Raw genomic sequence first — 20,345 nt, forward strand, 5'->3', positions numbered from 1 at the left:
TGAAAAACAAACAGACCGAGAGAGAGAGAAACGAGAAAAATACGAGAACACAAAAAGAGTGACACATTTGTTTGTGCTGGCTTTTCGTCTTACCTTTAAACCAGAAGTTGAAGAGATGAAAAAGTGAAGGAAAGTTTGATCTCCAACAACAGGAAACGTGCGGTGTTCCAAAGGTTGTTACTTTTCTCTTGCGCTCGTGTTCTTACAAACCCAGATGTTCGTATTTCCTCAAGATCACAAATCTCAGTGCTCTCCAAAAAAGTCAAAATATGGAAAGAAAAAAGTCTTTGTGAGATTAGGACCATCAAAGTTTTATTTCAATTTAGAATTTTTACTCAGTCAATAATAAAGATATCAAAGTTATATTTATCACAGAATTTATGTATTAAATCACAATAAAATGATTTAGCTAAGTTTTCACATGCAGGGAGCTCCGAGTGGATTTTCAATATTTTAAACGTCCTGTTACCCGAGCACTGCAAGCTTTGATGTTTTATTGCCCTGTGGGCTTCATTAAAGGAAATGGAAGTTGAGTTTTGTTGGCTGGGGGGAATCAGATGCAATTTTAACACAAAGGTGTTTTGCCTACACGTATCCGCAATCCACCAGCACCCGCCTTTTTCTTGCCCTGGTCTGACCCGGTGGACAAAGGCACGCCGCACCCCTGCAGGGCAATTCCGTTCAGCCATAGACTGATAAATGTGGTGTGGTCAGTCATGTTTACCACCCCCTGCCTCCACATGGGGGTGAGAAACTTGGTTGCTATGCCAAAACCCATTCTGAAAAGCGAGGTTAGCAACTATTCGAAATATAAAATACGTTAATCAATAAGAAATACAAAAAATGCTTGCTTTTAATACATTTCTTTCAATCATTTATATACAAAGTTTTATTTTTTAGGCCATTTTTGCTTTTATTTGATAAAAAGTATGTACAGAGATGACAGGAAAGTACACAGTGGAGAGAGATCTACAGAATCGGCACAGGACCTCCAGCTGGGATTCGGACTCAGGTTGCCGAAAGTGTATCCAGGTGATTCTCACGAAACCATTGAAACACCACGGCACTAATGATTTTAGCTTTAAAATGTGTAATATAGTAACATTAAAAAGCATCAGAATTAACACAATACTGTGTTCTACCTTGCACAATGTGTGATTTCAACATAAGAATTTATAATTGGAAATTTTATCTCATTTTCTGCTGAAATTCTCATTACCGCAATGTGTCCGTCCGTGTTTGAACATGCGTTATGTTGTAATTTAATCAAATTAACACAAAAATATTAAGGAAAAAAATAAATGGATGTTTTGCTAGACTACTTTAGATGACTTTTCACTGAATATTCATGTATAATAATAATGAAGAAAAATTAGGAAAATTATGCTTCCATGCCTGATGTTCTCATCCTCCGCAACACTTTTTGAGAACAGTTTAAGCACACATACAGAATTTTAATAAAGTTTGATTTTGAGTGACCAAGCACATGGACCAGTTACTTCAAGATGGCTACCAGGTAAGATCATTTTTTTACAGTTAATATGAAATATTGTCTTGTCAGAATGCTTACACGACATTTTGATTATCATTACCGCAACAGATGCTTATTAAATGTTAATTTAATTAATAGAAGCATAATACTTTGATTTTAAATGCATGTGCAGAATCTCCAAATTATGTTCTTTCAGGTTTGTCATGTCATTTTGAAATTATGTCAGTGTTGATGTTTTCTGACTGTTGCGGTAATGAGATTTTTTAGGACTAATTTTTTAAATTATGTTACAAAAAGTGTTAAATGATAAGTAAAAGTTTTTACATTAATGTTCCCATTTACTCCAGACTTTGTTTTTCAATGTCTGGTGGGAAAAAAAGTAAATTTTAGCAATTTTTACATTTTCATGCTTGACATTTTTAAAACCAAGTTTTCGTGAGAATCACCCATCCGCACCATTTGTCGAAGCACTGCGCCATTGCCTCCAACTATGGCTATTATTTTAAACTTTGCTCTTGGATCTAATAATTTTTAACTTATTTATTTCTATTAAACAATTTTATCATTGTTTAATCACCCTCATGTCACCTATATACCCAATGTCATTGTTTGATTCGTCATACAGTGTGATGAGTTGTTATCTTGCACCCTCATTTACGCTAATGCAGAACTCATCAAACAATAGATTATAGTTTATTTTCTTTCACCAAACCTGTTCACGTGCTTTTAGGACACCTGAAATTTACGCCATGCACTGCATGGAGCTATTTCATAATGCTTTGCGTCCTTTGAAGCTTTAGATGAGGTGATCCCCATCTGCTCTCAGTGTAAATACAAAACTCAAAACAACACTACTGCATTTTGATTTGGAAGATCATAGAAAGACATTGGAGGTTTGAACATCACGACGTTGAGTAAATAATGACAAAATTATCAGTTTTGCTTGAACCAACCCTAAACGTGTCGCAGCTCTCTTAAAAGTTTGGTGAGTCCCCCTATTACACTACAAAAAAATGGGTTTCTTGCATAGGATTTTTGTCTTGTTTTCAGTAAAAAAAATACCTATACCGATAACTAAGTTGGTCCCTGCTTGCCGATAACCGATTAATCGGCCAATAGTTTTTAAAACGGATACTGGATAAAAACGAAACATAATACTTGAAGTGAAACAGTGCTGAAGTGTATTACAAAAGTAATAAAACATCAGTACTGAACCATGAAAATGTGCTAAATGAAATAAATGTATAAATAAAAATATATTGATTATATGAATAAGTACTGAAGTAAATACTTCTGTGAAATACTCACACTGGTAAAATTGAAGTTACATAAATGTATTTTATATGTGTAGTCTTGTACTTTATTTGCTTCTGTTTTAACATTTACGGCGCATTCACACGGGGCGTCAGCGTTAATGCATCCCATTCACTTTTAATGGGTGACGTCATGCATTGCCGAACTGAATTGTGGATCCGTCGGCGCCGCGTCAATGGCTTTGCTCGCGGCAGAAGTTGAACATTTCCCAACTTTTCAAGCGGAAACGTGTGCGTCAGCCAATCAGATCGCCTTATGCAAATAACCTAGGCAGAACCAGCCAATTACGTTTATGGAAGACCGGAGCATGTGTAGCGTCCACTGTGATTGGCTGTTGGCCACGCTTCAGACAAGCCTTCCGTTAAGCGTTAACGCTTACACCCCGTCTGAATGCGCCATTAATGTTTATCTAATCAAAATAACAAAAGATTGCAGTGATGATAAAAAAGAACTCAGATTTTGATTTGTTGGATGTGTTAATGTATAGCCAACAGCTGCATATAGTTTGCTTTCTCTCGCTATTAACTTAAAATATGAATAAAAGAAACCAGCTTTGATATAAACTAATGCAAATCGATTGTAATAATCATGACAATAAACATTTGGGTTGGATTTATCTGTGTGTATTTTTGTGTAACCATTTGAGGTACTACTAATATTAGCGTCTTGTCAGCCTTGACGACAAACTTAGGTTCCTGCTGTTGTTTCTCTGCTAAAGCAGCATCTATTCAGCAAATTAATTACTTCATAATGATATGAAGCAATGGACGCAAATCTAAAAAACAATCGGCATGCAGTTTTTGCCGATTGTTCCACCAATGAACGATCAGTTCAGATTAATCGGCAAAACCGATTAATCGGTCAACCTCTAAAAAAATATACAATTTAAGTAAGTTTAATTGAAGTTTTCTTGAATAAAAAAAGTGTTTAAGAAAAAAGTTCAAGATTCTGCCAATCAACCCCATTGGCAGATTTTTTTGCTTGTTTTATGTATAAAAACTAGACTTGCTTTCTTAGGTAATTTTGCTCACCAATAAAATGCATTATATCTGTATGTTGTACAATATGTATGTAAAATATATATGTTGATATTTGTACTGAAAACAAGACAAAAATACTAAATAAGAAAGCATTTTTTTGCAGTGTAGACTTTAACCCCTTGGTAAAAAAGCTGGTTTCAAAACACCCGTCAAGTGATCGGACTGCTTTTTGTTTCAGACGTGCTGTGGAGGGCATTTATACCTTTTAGTACTGTCCCAATGACAACATTTGAACCTTTTTCCTGAGGTATAGATATGTAACTTTGGGGTACCAGTATGTACCAAAATATGCACCTTTAAGGTACAAAAGTAATGGCTAAGTGTAAATGGCAAACTAATATCAGACTGATCTAGCAAATCTGATAAACTTCTTACAGAATGATTTCTTCAGGATGCTTCTCTTAATAGCAACTTTCAACTTCCTTTCCTGTTTTCTTTGAATGCTTAAGAGATCTCACGGTACGGGAGCAGACCTTACATTCTCGTACATATATAACATGTCTCCAAAGAACTGAAGTGATATAACACATGCTAGTCTGAATCTGCCATTTCCTGCTTAATGACCACACACCGGTTGCCAGATGCAAACCTGTTCAGCTTTCCTATTCGAATTTGTAAAAGAAAACGACTTGTTTTATTAACTTTATATCCCTTTCTATGTTGATTAAGTGATCTGGAGCCGTAATAGTACATTGCTGATGGCGTTGATATGTCAGTTCTAATCCGGTGCTGCGGATGAATGTGTTGACGCATGTTAAAAAGATGGCACAAACACGGTCACAACATGAAAGTTTTTTTAGACGCTTTTTTGCTAAAGGAGAACTTCTAATGGAAATGATGTTTAGTGTTTTATCATTGTAACTCAATGCATCAGTATATTCTGTAATCCTATAAAAAGCACAGTGTTACTTTTACATTCTGATCATTGTAAATCTGTTTGACACTGTCAGGGATTTGAAAGAATGCCAGTAACTTGTGCACGCTTTCGTTTTAATCGCATTTGAAGCGTCCGCTCTAACTTGATGTCTTCTGACTGCTACCCTTTCCGTTAGCGGTCCTGGCCGCATGCCCACCTTGACCTGGGGCGTCTGTCATTCTTGGCCCTTGACTTTTGTCTGGAACCAAGTTCATCTTGATTCGGGAAGCTTGATTCCCATTCGGTTAGTATGCAAAAAGTTTACACACTATACGTATAGCTGAGCTATAATCTTTGCAAATATGATACATGATGATATCACTTGCACGCATTATAACAGCGCATTGACATTTGTATTTAAAAGGAAGTTATGAGGTTTAAAATCCGACCACAGCAATCTTGGAGAAGTTGAAAAAGTTTCCTGGCACAAAAGCCCAAGTCTCACATTCATCCTAACACTACCAGAAGAGCTTCTTCGTTTAATTAACAGGTAAACCCAACTGCATTACTAGATATCGCGATGATTAGGATGTTGGTTTGACACCTCACTATCACAGGATCATATAAGGTGATATTTCTTATTAGTGCATCTAATCAACAGTAGTAGGATTGGTGATGCTGGCATGATATCTGACCCTGAAGCCCAATGGCAACCGTTTGAATGCACAGATTTTGCCAGCTGTGAGCGTGGATGCTTTTTTGCATTTCTCCTCACTCCTCAATTAGTCGTCGACTCGCCAAATGTTTAAAAGTTAGTTTTGTGATTTTTAGTCTCAGTTGTTTCTCCTACAATAGAACAGAATGAAACTGTTAATAAACTATGTAGTTATGGTAAACTATGCATTAATGGTATGGGACTGTAAAATGAATGTAGAAATAAAATAATCTTTTGAGGTCATATGATATCTTCAGTAATATTGACTTTTGATGGCAGACTTGGCAAATTTGAGCTAAATTTTTTGAGATTTCTGGTCTTTATTTCAAGAGAAACATCTGAGACACAGAAGACTTAAAGGGATAGTGAACCAAAAATAAAATTTCAGTCATTATTTACCAGTGTTGGGCAAGTTACTGAAAATTAGTGATTAGTTACAGTTACTAGTTACTTCTTTTAAAAGTAATTGAGTTACTCTACCAGTTACTGTATATCAAAAGTAATTAGTTACTTGGGAAAGTAACTTTTAAGTTACTTTTATGTCTGCTTTTTAAATGTAAATATGAAAAGTACTGAACAGTCAAACAATAAAATGATATGGATGGGTTATTTTACACGTAAGACTCTAATATATCACATCCTGTAGGAGCCTATTTTGCTGTAGATTCAGCCGTTGAATATTTTTGTTAGAAATTATCTAAATATGTAAACCTAGTTTATTTATGTATATCATTTAGATCATTTAGACAAATATTCTGTATGTTTACATTAAAAATATATAGTGTGTTAAAATTGTGTATTGTCTCTTTAAGAATTTGGAGACGATTGTGTCAACATGTCATATTTTCTAAAAAAAATTATCATTTTTCTGATTCCATATTTATTTTAATAAGCCAGAAACGTCTCTGATGTGTCCTGCTGACAGGCGCGGTGTGCGCGTCCAGCAGCTGACGCAAATTATGGGTCCTCCGAAGGTTAGACCGTCTCATTTCAGTTCTCTTTACGACCTTCTAAGGCTTCCACCTTGAAAGACCGAGTGCTCACCTTTTTAGGTCGCATGCTTAGCAGGGCACGGCCATGGAATTGGGACACCGCTTGTGAAGCTTGCGGCGGTAGTGCGCTCTTTGGGCAAATATTGTTTGTATATGTTTTCTGTTGGATTTAAATGATACTCAGGATTAAAGGAAGATATTTAATCAGAAAACGTAGTACGTGGATTGTTTTGTCCGACGGACACAGAGCGAGTGGATTGTTTTGTTGGATACAAAGCGAGTGAAACTCAAACTGAAACTAAATGCGCACTCACACATACTATGGAGTTTTAACATGTTTTAAGAGTTGTACAGCGCAGTGACAATATTTTTCTGGAAACAACAATCGCGGATCATTCTCTTAAAGGCCGATGTAAACATCTAAGATATATGTTAACATTTCTCAGATTTATTGCTTTTGTGGACTACAAATGCAAGTTAATGTCATACTGGGATTGCTTGACAAAGATAATTTACAAACATGAGACCGGATGGATTATGACTTGCGCACAATTTTTAAACAAAGGTATGTTGTCCCGTTTAGATATTTCATGTTCATTCTATATGCACTGTCAGCCATGAAGAAGTTTAATGATTCATTGCACCGCCCACCACGGTCATGCGACGTTAAATCAGATGTCTTGTCTGTAAGTGTTATGTTTTTACAATATAGAGTAACGCGAGTAACGAACTCATTTAATTTTCAGTAATTGTAATTGCGTTTCTTGATTTAAAAAAAAACTTCGTTACATACTCTTTACTGATAAAAGTAGTGGAATTACTGTAACGCGTTACTCCCATCACTGTTATTTACTCACCCTCATTTAGTTGTAAACCTGTATGAGTTTCTTTATTCTGTTGAAAACAAAAGAAGGTATTTTGATAAATGGTAGTAACCACACTAGAGTGCGGATCGGGCCGCATTTTTCTGTCCGAGCCCGGCCTGCATCCGACAGGACAGTATCCGAACCCGACCGTAATCCGACATGCATTAAGATATTTGTGTCCGAGCCCGAAACAGTTAAAAATCGCATTGTCACAGCAACATAAACACATTTCCACAAACATAAAGATGTATGGGTATAGTTCATCTTAAAATGAAACTTTTATGTTTATCAGCTTACCCCAAGGCCATCCAAGAGGTAGGTGACTTTGTTTCTTCAGTAGAACACAAATGTAGATTTTTAACTCCAACCGTTTCAGTCTGTCAGTTGTATAATGGAAGTGGATGGTAACAAAATCCGATACATGCACAGACAAAATTAAACCCTGCAGCTCGTGACGACACATCGATGTCCTGAGACTAGTGATGCACCGATGTATCGGCCGCCGATATTTATCGGCCGATTTTTTTAAAATTTGAAACCATCGGCATATCGGCAATAGCATGAGAAAGGCCTATACCAAATGTTTATTAATTAACTGCATAAAGAAATCCATTATATGTAGTCCACGATGTTTGAAAAAGGAGACGGGCCGACTACCAAAACACACTTATAGCCAATCAAATCAAATGCCGGGTTGCGTATGTGTGGGGCGGGTCTATCAACAGAAGGTCCAGATTCTATTGGGGTAGGGGCGTGTTTGTTTAGGTGATTTCAAATATCAACATTGGCTTTCAAACATCATGGACTCCGCCTTTAATGTTGTTAATAAAATAAATGCTGAATAGCTAAAACCACCTTTGAAGGTTGTCATGCTGTCTTATGTCTTCTTATATATAGTATTGTATACAAGTGTTTAATATCGGTATCGGCCAGAAGTTGTCTGTTTAAATCGATATCGGCCCAAAAAATCCTATCGGTGCATCCCTACCTGAGACACGAAACGATCGGTTTGTGCGAGAAACCAAACATTATTTATATCATTTTTTACCTCTAATACAACACTATCCACAGAGAAACGGGAGCCCCGTATAGTGTATATACGCTCTCATGCTGTGCACCCGATACAGTAGGTGGCAGTATGCACCTATGAAGTTGTTTCGCAACCCGCTATTAAACATTAGATGAATAAGAAGGTGATGAACGTGCGCGTTTTATTTTAAGATGAACTATCGTTTCAAACAGGCTCATTGGCTACCTACATATTATAATAAGCCGTTTTAAATTTCAAATGTTCAATGCCTTATTGCGCCGAGCCCGACCCGAACATTATTTCTAAATATCTATCCAAACCTGGCCCGGCCCGTTGGGTACAGTCGGGCTCGGATCGGGTATCCATCCTCAGTCCTCAGTAGGAACAACAAATACTATGGAAGTCAATGGGTATCATTCATCAAAATATACTTTCTTATGTATTCAATAGATGAAAGAAACTCACAGAGGGTGAGTAAATTATAACAGAAATTTCATTTTTGGGTGAACTACCCCTTTAAACAAAAGCTTACATGCTCTCCATTTAATCTCATTGCTGTCTAAGAAAATTTATTGAGAGTTAACTCGTCAATTAAGAGAAAACGCTTTCCTGCCAATTACGTGTTTTTCCGGCAATCCGTATTTCCGCTATTATCCATCAGGTGGCGCTCTTACCCAGCTTATAAACCCTGAAGTATTCCCTTACCGTGGGTTCACACCAGCCGCGTTTGAGGCGTCAAATTTGCGTTTAATTTGCCGCTTGAACATTTTGAGTTTACTCGTTTCATTCGGGTGTGAAAGCCGCATGTGGAATTCTAGTCATCAAGACATTCACACGGAAATTTACCTCATAGGAGGGGCTTCTGCGACTCCGCTAGCTTCCTGTAATCATGTCACTACTAGAGCAAGCTCCTAATTTGTTAACGTGGCACGTTTTTCCGCCATAATTAAATTTTTTCGAACTACACGCAAGAATGAGGCGAAATCGCATCTGCCGCGCTAAACGCCTCATTCGCGCCGCGAGACCTCCAGATGCGCATCAACGTGTCTTCACATTAACTTAACATTGAAATCTCCTCTACCGCGGCTGGTCTGAACGCAGCATTAGGGCAAACAGTTCAAACTCTGTGTATGTTTTGAGGATCGCTCTAAATATGATCTCTAACAAAGGTCCTTCACAAAAATACAATTAAATGCAAAATTTAGTATTTTTGAAGAAACCAGCTCATATTTGATAAAATGTTAAAAAGAGAACAAATGAAGATAGGATGAAAGTTTTTTTTGTAAAGCAGAGGGTCTGTTCTTTCATATGATATATTGTATGTTTATATATTTAAAGAAAAACATTTTCTGGAAGGCGTTAAACTTTTTGTGAAAATCATAAAAAATGCTGCCGCTGGCGGGGAAAGAGTTAAAACGATCTCATCTGTAATTTTTCTTATGGCTGCATGAGTACCTTGGCTTGACGTAACATGTGCTCTATATCGATGCATCGCCAATGTTAAGTATATATTTTAAAAATAAAATCGCACATTTGCATGTCAAAAACATTTATTTTTTTATCCCTTTTAATTAAAGAATATATAAGTAGTACATAGTTATTATTACCTGTTCTTTATCTGGTAATTTTCTTTTATTGGTACATAAAACGTATCTTAGTTTTTTTTATATATATTGGAGTGTTGTGTGGTCACATGACATGCAGATTAAACAAATAAAATATATATTTTGGTAAGTGTTTTATTAGTTTTTTAATTATTTATTTACGTTTTATGATTTAATTATAATCATTTAATGTTTTTCAACAAATCACGAACCCCCTGCAATTTCCCTGCAAACCACCAGGGGTTTGCGAACCTCAATTTGAGAAACCCTGATCTGAGGAAACACGTGAGATACAAAAATCTTTCTTTGCGCTCTGTGTGTCTACGACAAATTACTAAAACACTAAATAAAACACTTATTAACTTAATTTTATTGTATTTATAAATCTAATAAATGGTGGTATCCAATATGGCAATGTGGGATCCTACGGCCCAAAATGCGAGCTACTCTACAGGACACTAGTAGATAACTGACAAGCTCCTGCAGTGAGGACCTGTCAACTGTAATGTGATTTCATCATTTGAGGATGGACAGATAGAGAAGTTATAGAGAGGCTCCCCACAGCCTTTCCCGAGGTGTCAGGTGAGGGTTTTAGACGCAAGCAAATGCTGGTACCACGTTAGAATTGGGAGGGGTGATCTCCTAATAAAGAATCATGTGAGATGTTGACCTTCGCTGGCAGGAAAAAAGGGAATAATCCAGCGATTATGCTAATGTGGCCGACTTTGATGCAAAACGCCCCAGAGTGCTCGCTAATGTTCATGGCTCGTGAAAGGGCAACATTCCCTAGAAGAAACAGCGCTTAGCTGAGAGAGAGACATAAGATTAGTTCAAGAAAGCGAGTGGGGTTGCATGGACTCCTAATGAGAGTCGCTGGCGACTCCTCAAGCACAATGCATTATCATATTTCCACATAATTAGTTTGTTTTTCCACTTGAAATGAAAAAGCGGGTCGACGGTGCATTTAGTGCCTGAGGGTTCAGATGGAGCAGCCACCCTTCATCCACCTCTTTCATTACAATGAACTCTAACCCCAACAGATAACAACAACACCACAAGATCACGACCGTGACATGTAAATATGTAGATAAATGTAATAACTGTTCAGGGAAATTACTTGTTCTCGGTTATGGAGCTCATGAATAGTGCATGCAGGCCTATGAATTACGGGTGAAGGCGTTTTGAGAAGGTGAGAGGATGTTGAAATAAGACACGAGCAGATGACTGCTGGCACTGTGACTTTATATCAAGTGAGGTGCCACAGGGGTCGATACTGGGGCCGGGTTAAATTTTTTCAGTTGTATTTTAAAATCACCTGTTGGATTCTCAAAACTTGGCATGATGGGTAAAAAAATAATGCACCACATGTTGTATTAGACACTGTTTATCGGCATCTAAAAAATAAAAGGAAAGACTGGACTTGAATTCGTACATTGAGAATTGATTGGATCGTTGGAAGTTGGGTCATGTTGCTATTTGCTAATCGCTGCAATCTTTTTCCTGACCTCGCCCACCTGCCATACCCCATGACCAGAAGTAAAGAGAGATCTTTTCGAGGAGGGGTTTTGCACTTTTGTTTAAAGATTATAAGGGCACAGAAATTTTTTTAAAATAACGAAGCTCACAGCTAAGTCGTTTGGGAAAGATTTCAATTTCATTGCGACTATAAAAAATTAGGTTGAATTGAAGTTGTTTTAACTTTATGCTGCATTTTTTTTTTACAATGTAGGTGCATTATGCACATGTTTTTGACTATATTTATTGCTATCCCCCACAAAGAGGTTATATCAGATGTAAATGGGTCATTTTGGAGGCAGTCCTGTTCGTGGTCATCCTGCACTCAGCTTCATGTTAACGATGAGCTATGAAATATTTTGTGTTGTTTTTTGATGTGACAGCCATGCACAGATTTACCAGCGGCTACGGTAGCAGCGCGTCTCCTCTAGTGCTCGCTGAACCAGCAGTACGGTAACTTTAGATTAGACGAAACGGTTGGAGAAGACTTGGCCAGCATTCCTAGCACCATGTCTCATCGCTTTCCGCCTAAAGAGGACCGAAGCGTTTGTTTATTCTCAACTTGTTTAAATAAATTGTAGAAAGAAACTTTGTTTACACGTTCTTTAGACTACAGTATAATATATAGGCCTGGTAGTTGTAAAGCAATGTTATGCAGACCCACATTGTAAGATAAAATTAATGTTTTAGTTAAGGCTGTCAAAAGATTAATCGCGATTAATCACATCCAAAATAAAAGTTTGTGTTTACATAACATATGTGTGTGTGCTGTGTGTAAATATTATGTATATATAAAAACACACACATTCATGTATATATTTAAGAAATATTTGCATTTAAATACTGTATTTACATTTATATAAATTATATTATATATAAATATAAATATTTTATATGTAAATATAACCAATTTTTCTTAAATATCTACATGATTGGGAGCGTTTTTATATATAAATAATAATTATACACAGTACCCACGCATATGTTATGTAAACACAAACTTTTATTTTGGATGTGATTAATCGCGATTAATCTTTTGACAGCCCTAGTTTTAGTACTTCGTGAGACTGAGCTGTCATGCTTTTTTTTCGGTGTTTCAGAGATTTTAGTTATTTAGTTTACCGCAGTGTGGAATTGGTACAAGATAAACTTGGAAACAACGAATGCACTGTGTGTGGTTTGGCATGAAAGTGTCTGCCGAATGCATAAATGTAAACAATGTAATGTGAATTTTGCTTTTGTATTCGCAATTTTTTTTATTTATGAGATTTATTTTACATTATAGAAATAATTGTTTAATTCTTCTTGCTTTAAAGATTTGTATTTGATTTCTATTCATTATATAAAAATGTAGAAATGGACAAAAGGCAGTTTTTGGATAGATTTTTCATTAAAAAAGTGAAAATATGTTATTTCACATTGATCAAACATTTTAACACTTAAGGAGGAAAGTCTAACCAATTATCCACAAATTTCACAATAGCATACTTATTATTTATACAACCCTCACATCAAATGGAGATATCTCCTTACTTGTGTATTTTGCACCTCCCCATCTTTTTTGTATCCCACTTGGTCTCACCAGGGCTGGAGAAACTTGGCGCGGTGGTTCACGCAGACATGGATGGCGTGGCTTGGGTCCAGAGCTCTGGCCGCATCCCAGTTTAGACTCTGGTCACTGCGAAGCCCCTCGTCTTTCACAGCCAGCTGACATCTGGCCGGTCTGGGACAGAGGAAGCCAGAGCTGGCTGCAATCCGTGCGGCTCCACGTCCCATCCTGGCTGGTTGTGCGTGCCAGACAGGTGTGTAATCTTGAGCTGGAGACGATGGAGGATTCAGATCAGCATACATACAGTAGCGAGGAGGGGTTTCAGGTGGGGAGGAATGGGTGGACCTGCCAAGACAACAAGCACAGATTTGTAGGCCTGCCAAGCCTGGGTGACCCAGTCACTATCACGTCCAGACACCTGATGCCTCACGTATCAGGTGGCTTGTATATTTGTGTACATATTGGAATGGAAATGCGTCCGGACATGTAAAAGAGTCTGACTGTTCTTTATTCAGTTTAAAGCTGAATGTCTTCATGATCGTGGTCTACTAAATATGTCAACAGACTGCACAATCTGAAAAATGCAAGGTCACCAATAGCAACTGCAGGACTATAGATTCCACTCATAATGAAATGTTTTTGTTTCATTATTATACATGTATAAAAAAAATAATATGCACAATTAACAATTTTTAATTCCATTTCTATTGTTTTTATACTTGATATACAGTATGTCATGTATTAGCACCACAAAGAGACAAATCTTGCTAATCTTTGAATTGTGTTTAAAAAATTGCCAGTTAATTTCATATCTCATGTCATAGTGGCAATGCAGTGCAGGGGTAGAGAGGTAGACAGACACAATTGAAAGAGAGAAAAATAAAAAGACAGACAGATACTGTATATAAACAGACAGATAAATAGAATAGATAGAGGAATAGACAGGACAGATAGGCAGACAGATAGATAGACAGACACTGTAGAATAGATAGATAGAGAGATAGACAGACAGGACAGATAGAAAGATGAATAGACAAGACAGCTGGACAGCCAGTTTGACAAATAGGCAGACATTTATATAGACAGACAGCTATGTAGACCTATAGATAAATAGACAGGCATATATACAGACTAACAGACAGAATAGATAGAGAGATAGATGAATAGACAGACAGATGTATTAAGACAGACAGACAGGCAGAGAGATAGACAGACAGACAGACAGGACAGACAGAATGGAAAGATAGATGAATAGGCAGAAAGATATACAAAGATAGACAGACTGGCAGATAGATAGAGAGATAGGCAGACAGAATGGAAAGATAGATGAATAGGCAGACAAACACACACACACGCACGCGCAGGCGCGCACACGCGCGCACACACACACGGATAGATAGACAGTCAGATATACAGACTGACAGACAGATAGAATAGATAGAGAGATAGATAGACGGGGCACAATTAAAGATAGATTAATAGACAGACAGACAGATATATAAAGATAGATAGACAGACAGATATACAGTATAGACAGACAGGACAGACAGAATGGAAAGATAGATGAATAGGCAGATAGATAGATAGATAGATAGATAGATAGATAGATAGATAGATAGATAGATAGATAGATAGATAGATATATAGATAGATAGATAGATAGAGTGTAGGCAGACATGACAGATAGAAAGACAGCTGGACAGCTAGGCAGACAAATATATAGACAGATGGATAGATAGACAGACAGATATACAGACTGACAGACATATAGAATAGATAGAGAGACAGACAGGGCCCAATTGAAGAATAATAGACAGACAGACAGACAGATGTATAAAGATAGATAGACAAACAGATATATAGTATAGACAGACAGACAGGACATATAGAAAGATAGATGAATAGATAGATAGACATAGAGATAGACAGACAGATATACAGTATAGACCGATAGAGAGAGAGACAGACAGGACAGATAGATGAATAGACAGATAGACAGACAAATATATAGAGATAGATAGACAGACAGACATATATACAGTATAGACAGACAGGACAAATAGAAAGAAAGACATATGAATAGACAGACAGCTGGACAGCTAGGCAGACAGATATAGACAGACATATATATAGAGAGAGGCAGATATACAGACTGACAGACAGCTAGACAGATATAATAGATAGAGAGATAGACAGGGCACAGTTAAAAAAAGATTAATAGACAGACAGGCAGATATATAAAGATAGATAGACAAACAAACAAACAGATATACAGTATAGAGACAGACAGACAGATAGAGATATAGACAGACAGGACATATAGAAAGATAGATGAATAGATAGATAGGCATAGAGATAGACAGACAGATATACAGTATAGACAGAGAGAGAGAGAGAGAGAGAGAGAGAGAGAGAGAGAGAGACAGACAGGAGAGATAGATAGATAGATAGATAGATAGATAGATAGATAGATAGATAGATAGATAGATAGATAGATAGATAGATAGATAGATAGATAGATAGATAGATAGATAGATAGATAGATAGATAGATAGATAGATAGATAGATAGATAGATAGATAGATAGATAGATAGATAGATAGATAGATAGATAGATAGATAGATAGATAGATTAATAAACAGACAAATATATAGAGATAGATAGACAGATAGATATACAGTATAGACAGATAGAGAGATAGACAGACAAGACAGACAGAAAGATAGACAGACAGAGAGACAGATATACAGTGTATAGACAGACATGAAAGATAGAAAGACAGATGAATAGACAGACAGCTGGACAGCTAGGCAGACAGATATAGACAGACATATATATAGAGAGAGGCAGATATACAGACTGACAGACAGCTAGACAGATATAATAGATAGAGAGATAGACAGGGCACAGTTAAAAAAGATTAATAGGCAGACAGACAGATATATAAAGATAGATAGACAAACAAACAGATATACAGTATAGAGACAGACAGACAGACAGATAGAGATATAGACAGACAGGACATAAAGAAAGATAGATGAATAGATAGATAGGCATAGAGATAGACAGACAGATATACAGTATAGACAGATAGAGAGAGAGAGACAGACAGACAGGACAGATAGATAGATGAATAAACAGACAAATATATAGTGATAGACAGATAGATATACAGTATAGACAGATAGAGAGATAGACAGACAAGACAGACAGAAAGATAGACAGACAGAGAGACAGATATACAGTGTATAGACAGACATGAAAGATAGAAAGACAGATGAATAGACAGACAGCTGGACAGCTAGGCAGACAGATATAGACAGACATATATATATAGACAGGCAGATATACAGACTGACAGACAGCTAGATAGATAGAATAGATAGAGAGACAGGGCACAATTAAAGAAAGATTAATAGACAGACAGGCAGATATATATATATATATATATATATATATATATATATATATATATATATATATATATATAAAGATAGATAGACAAACAAACAAACAAACAGATATACAGTATAGAGAGACAGACAAACAGATATAGAGATAGACAGACAGGACATATAGAAAGATAGATGAATAGATAGATAGGCATAGAGATAGAGAGACAGACAGGAAAGATAGACAGACAAATATATAGAGATAGATAGACAGACAGATATACAGTATAGACAGATAGAGAGAGAGATAGACAGACAAACAGCGCAGATAGAATGACAGATGAATAGACAGACAGCTAGACAGATATATAGACAGACAGACAGGTAGTACAAGTGTTACATGTCGTTTGCAATATGATTATGATTTTGCCTTTAAACAAATAAATAAGTAGTCTCTTGTGAAGGCCATGTATGCAAATGAGCAAGGAAATGTCAAATTTGCATACATTTTCAGTGACCCCCAATGCGGTTTACCTTCCAGCAAAAGTTGCCATCTCCTCTGACAGCTCGGGCCGTTGTCCAGACGCTCCGTTCTGAAAGCATCCTGTCAGAGAGAGTGAATCTGATGTGAACTGACAGCAGACACAGGCTGAATGACTGACCGGCCACACGCACACACGCAATCTGCTCTGGGCCTTGCTGAACTCATAAGAAATACAGAATAAAACCACTCAATTATGCAAATGATTTTATTCATTTCATCAATTAAAGTTTGACCGTACATCAAAAAATATATCAGTAACCCGGAGCTGCTGTATGGAAAGAAGCTTTCATGTTTGATTGAAGCTGTTTGTAGATAGATGAATATTTAAGAAGGATATCTCTAATAATTTGGCAAGCAATGCACAATTGCTGGTGAATAGGAATAACTTTTTTGCAGTTTTGACCTCTACAGTAGGTTTATATCAAATTTAACACAATTTAATTGTTTTTTAATTGACTTTTTTTATAGATAATTTCAATGCCTATTTTTAATTTGCATATAAAAAGTTGCATTTTGTATTTTATGTTTAACATTCTCGATTCACAATGTTTTTCTCAGAAGAATTATAGCCTAAACATGATTATTTAAACACATGACCTATGAACACACAGAGACAAATGAGATTTTTCTGCTCTGCATTTGGATTCCCTCTACTGGAATTTATTGGGAATGCAGGAGTTTGTATCCATGCAATTCTTTAGTGTTTATTCAGACTGAACAAGAAAGCTACATGCTTCACAACTATTTTTTTTAAATGCATGAAGGTTGGTTTTATGGCATTTGTAATTAAAATTTGTTCAATTAGAATTTTCAACATGCAAATTGGAGGAAGATTATTTTATCTGAACAAATAATCTATTCATTTATGTCACAGATTGCATTACGCTATTTTATGTTGGCGAAATGTTGCCTAGAGGTGATGAATTTTATTACCCAACAAAAATGTCAAATGTCTGGTTGGCTTGTTGCCAAAAATACAAAAGAAAACGCAAAAATCTACATCTGTTTAACAGACCCTTTAATCCAAAATAAACTTTTTTATGTCCTTATATGTGTAATGTTTTTTTTCTTTAAATAAAGAAAACTTTAATTTACTTTAAAGAAATATTTAATTTAACAATGTGGTTCACCATTCACCAGCATACTGTATCTATAAACTTCATCAAGACCAGTAGTTTCCAAACTTTCATTTTGCGACCCACTTATAAATGTATAATCTATCCCGGGACCCACCAACATATTTTTAATAAAATACACATTTTACCTCTTTTATATGAGTAGTTTCTATTTTCCTTGTCATTTTATTAATGAAATGTAAGTTTAATTGAAATTCCAAAAAAATTATTTTATATATCAAATCAAAATCATTGTCATTAGTTAGTTGGGCTCACACCAGATGCATTTGAGGCATCAAATTTGCGTCTACCACGCGAAGTTGGATGCTTGAACATTTTGACTGTACTCGCTTTATTCGTGCGTTAAAGCCGCATGTGAAATTCTAGTCATCGAGACATTCACACGAAAATTTGCATCATGGGAGGGGCTTCTGCGACTCTGCTTGCTTCCTGTAATCACGTCACTACTAGAGCAAGCTCCTGATTGGTTAACACGGCGTTTTTACGCCAAAGTTCAGATGTTTCAACTTGCGCATTTCTCGCGGCAACGTGCTAAACGCCTCATTCGCGCCGCAAGACCTCCAGACGCGCGTCAACACGTCTTCACATTGACTTAAAGTCGCAATGAAATTGAAATGAAAAACTATATATATATATTTTTATATTGTGGTATTATTAACAAATGACTTTTTTGTGAGCTTCATTATTTTTAAAAAATTTGTGTGTGCTTATAATCTTTAATCAAAAATGCAAATCTCCTCCACTCCTCAAAACGATCTCTCTTCACTTCCGGTTTTATGGTATGGCAGGTGGGGGGGGAGATCGCAGCAATTAGCAACACGACCCAACTACAAACGATCCAATATGATCTTGATGGACAAATTAAAATCCAGCCCTGCCTTATTTCATTCCAGAAGCCGTTTCATTCGGATATACGTCACCACGGGGAAAATAAGGCAATCGCTACTTACGTTTCATGGCGACTTTAACATTGAAATCACTCGCGCTTGACGCCTCTACCGCGGCTGGTGTGAACGCAGCATTAGTTTGGCTAAACAGTTTTTTGTGTCATCCACCACGACAGCAAAACGGTTTTGCACAACCCACCTTATCCCACTCTGCGACCCTGGGTACTTTTTTCATTTTACATGATTGTCTAAATCAGGACTACATTTCTGAAACTGTGGAGCGGCACCAAAGTTTCAGAAATGTTGTGCTGATTTAGACAATAATGTAAAATGAAAAAAGTAAAATATAGTAAACTACATCCCAAGTTGTGGTCACGAAATATCAGATATTTTTTGTGCCATTGAGCACAAATGTATTTTTCGTGTCACTCAGCACAAATTTTTATAAATAGTTTTTCGTGCACGTAGCACAACTTTTTCGTGTCATTTTATATTTTGTTTTCTCACAGTTTTTTCCTATTTTTAAATAATTGTCGCTTGGGGTTGGGGTTACATTTGGGGTTTGGGTTAGGATGTAATTTTATGTATTAGTTTCTACATGTTTTTCTTCTGATTTTAAAACTATTTTCGCTTGGGGTTGGGTTTAGAGTTGGAGTTTGGATGTCTGAAATGTAACAAAAAGTCGTTCTAACCCCAACCGACAATGGTAAAAAATACAAAAAAACAATGGAAAAAAACCATAAAATGACACGAAAAAGAAAATCGTGTTGAGTGACACAAAAAAGACATTCGTGCTCAATGGCACGAAGAAGGCAGAAAATTAATTCAGAAAATTTATCAAATATTTTGTGACTATACCACAACTTGCCTTGCGAGTAAAATATGTTGGGTATGGTTGGGTAAAATATGGACAAACCCAACCGGTTTAAATCAACCTAGAAAATGTCCATACTTGACCCAGCCAATATAAACGGTTTTCTCAAATGTAAGACAAATGTATTGAAAAAACACTTTGGTGGCATATAGACGGTTTCATCGGATGCACGTGCGGTGATGCGATTACGCGTCTGGTCCGAACTTTACTTCCGGTTTCTGTTTGTTTAATGGTCTAACTAGTTGCTGAAACTGAACTCTTAAACAAATACCTCATCAAAAATAATCAACTTTTTTAAGTAATCTACGTGTTGTTTATTTTGCTTGTTATATAAATAAACTACTTTAAACGGATTTTGTTGGTATTTATTCTTAGCAAAGTTTACCGGAAGTTACGTGATGACCACGAAAGCCGCTTGTTTATGTTGTTACTGCTGAAACAGTCTATAGAAAAGAGTATAGTCATAAAATATTTGATTAATTTATTCGTGTTTATAGACACGATTTTCTGCTTTTTTTCGTGCCATTGAGCACAAATG

At 36.4% G+C, this 20,345-nt stretch overlaps 1 protein-coding gene and 1 long non-coding RNA gene across 9 annotated transcripts in view; one reads left to right on the forward strand and one right to left on the reverse strand.

Annotated features, from left to right (window-relative positions):
* LOC129453999 (uncharacterized) overlaps positions 1–4,993 on the forward strand; it is a 41,138-nt gene extending 36,145 nt beyond the window's left edge. For all 5 annotated transcript variants that reach the window (XR_012366083.1, XR_012366082.1, XR_012366081.1 and 2 more), the window contains one exon: positions 4,899–4,993. This is a non-coding gene — a long non-coding RNA (uncharacterized lncRNA). The remainder of the gene's footprint in view (positions 1–4,898) is intronic.
* The window catches only part of frem1b (Fras1 related extracellular matrix 1b), a 136,768-nt gene that overhangs the window by 104,478 nt on the left and 11,945 nt on the right, over positions 1–20,345 (reverse strand). For 3 of the 4 annotated variants that reach the window (XM_073862231.1, XM_073862233.1, XM_073862234.1), the window contains exons 2-4: positions 16,901–16,970; positions 12,958–13,318; positions 94–251 (exon numbers count right to left, since the gene is read on the reverse strand). The gene's annotated coding sequence lies outside the window, so the exon portion shown is untranslated. Of the gene's footprint in view, positions 1–93; positions 252–12,957; positions 13,319–16,900; positions 17,023–20,345 lie in introns of those variants that run through there. The other variant, XM_073862232.1, reaches the window with a different exon arrangement.

Source organism: Misgurnus anguillicaudatus, chromosome 23, assembly GCF_027580225.2.
Source record: "Misgurnus anguillicaudatus chromosome 23, ASM2758022v2, whole genome shotgun sequence".
Taxonomy (NCBI): Eukaryota; Metazoa; Chordata; class Actinopteri; order Cypriniformes; family Cobitidae; genus Misgurnus; species Misgurnus anguillicaudatus.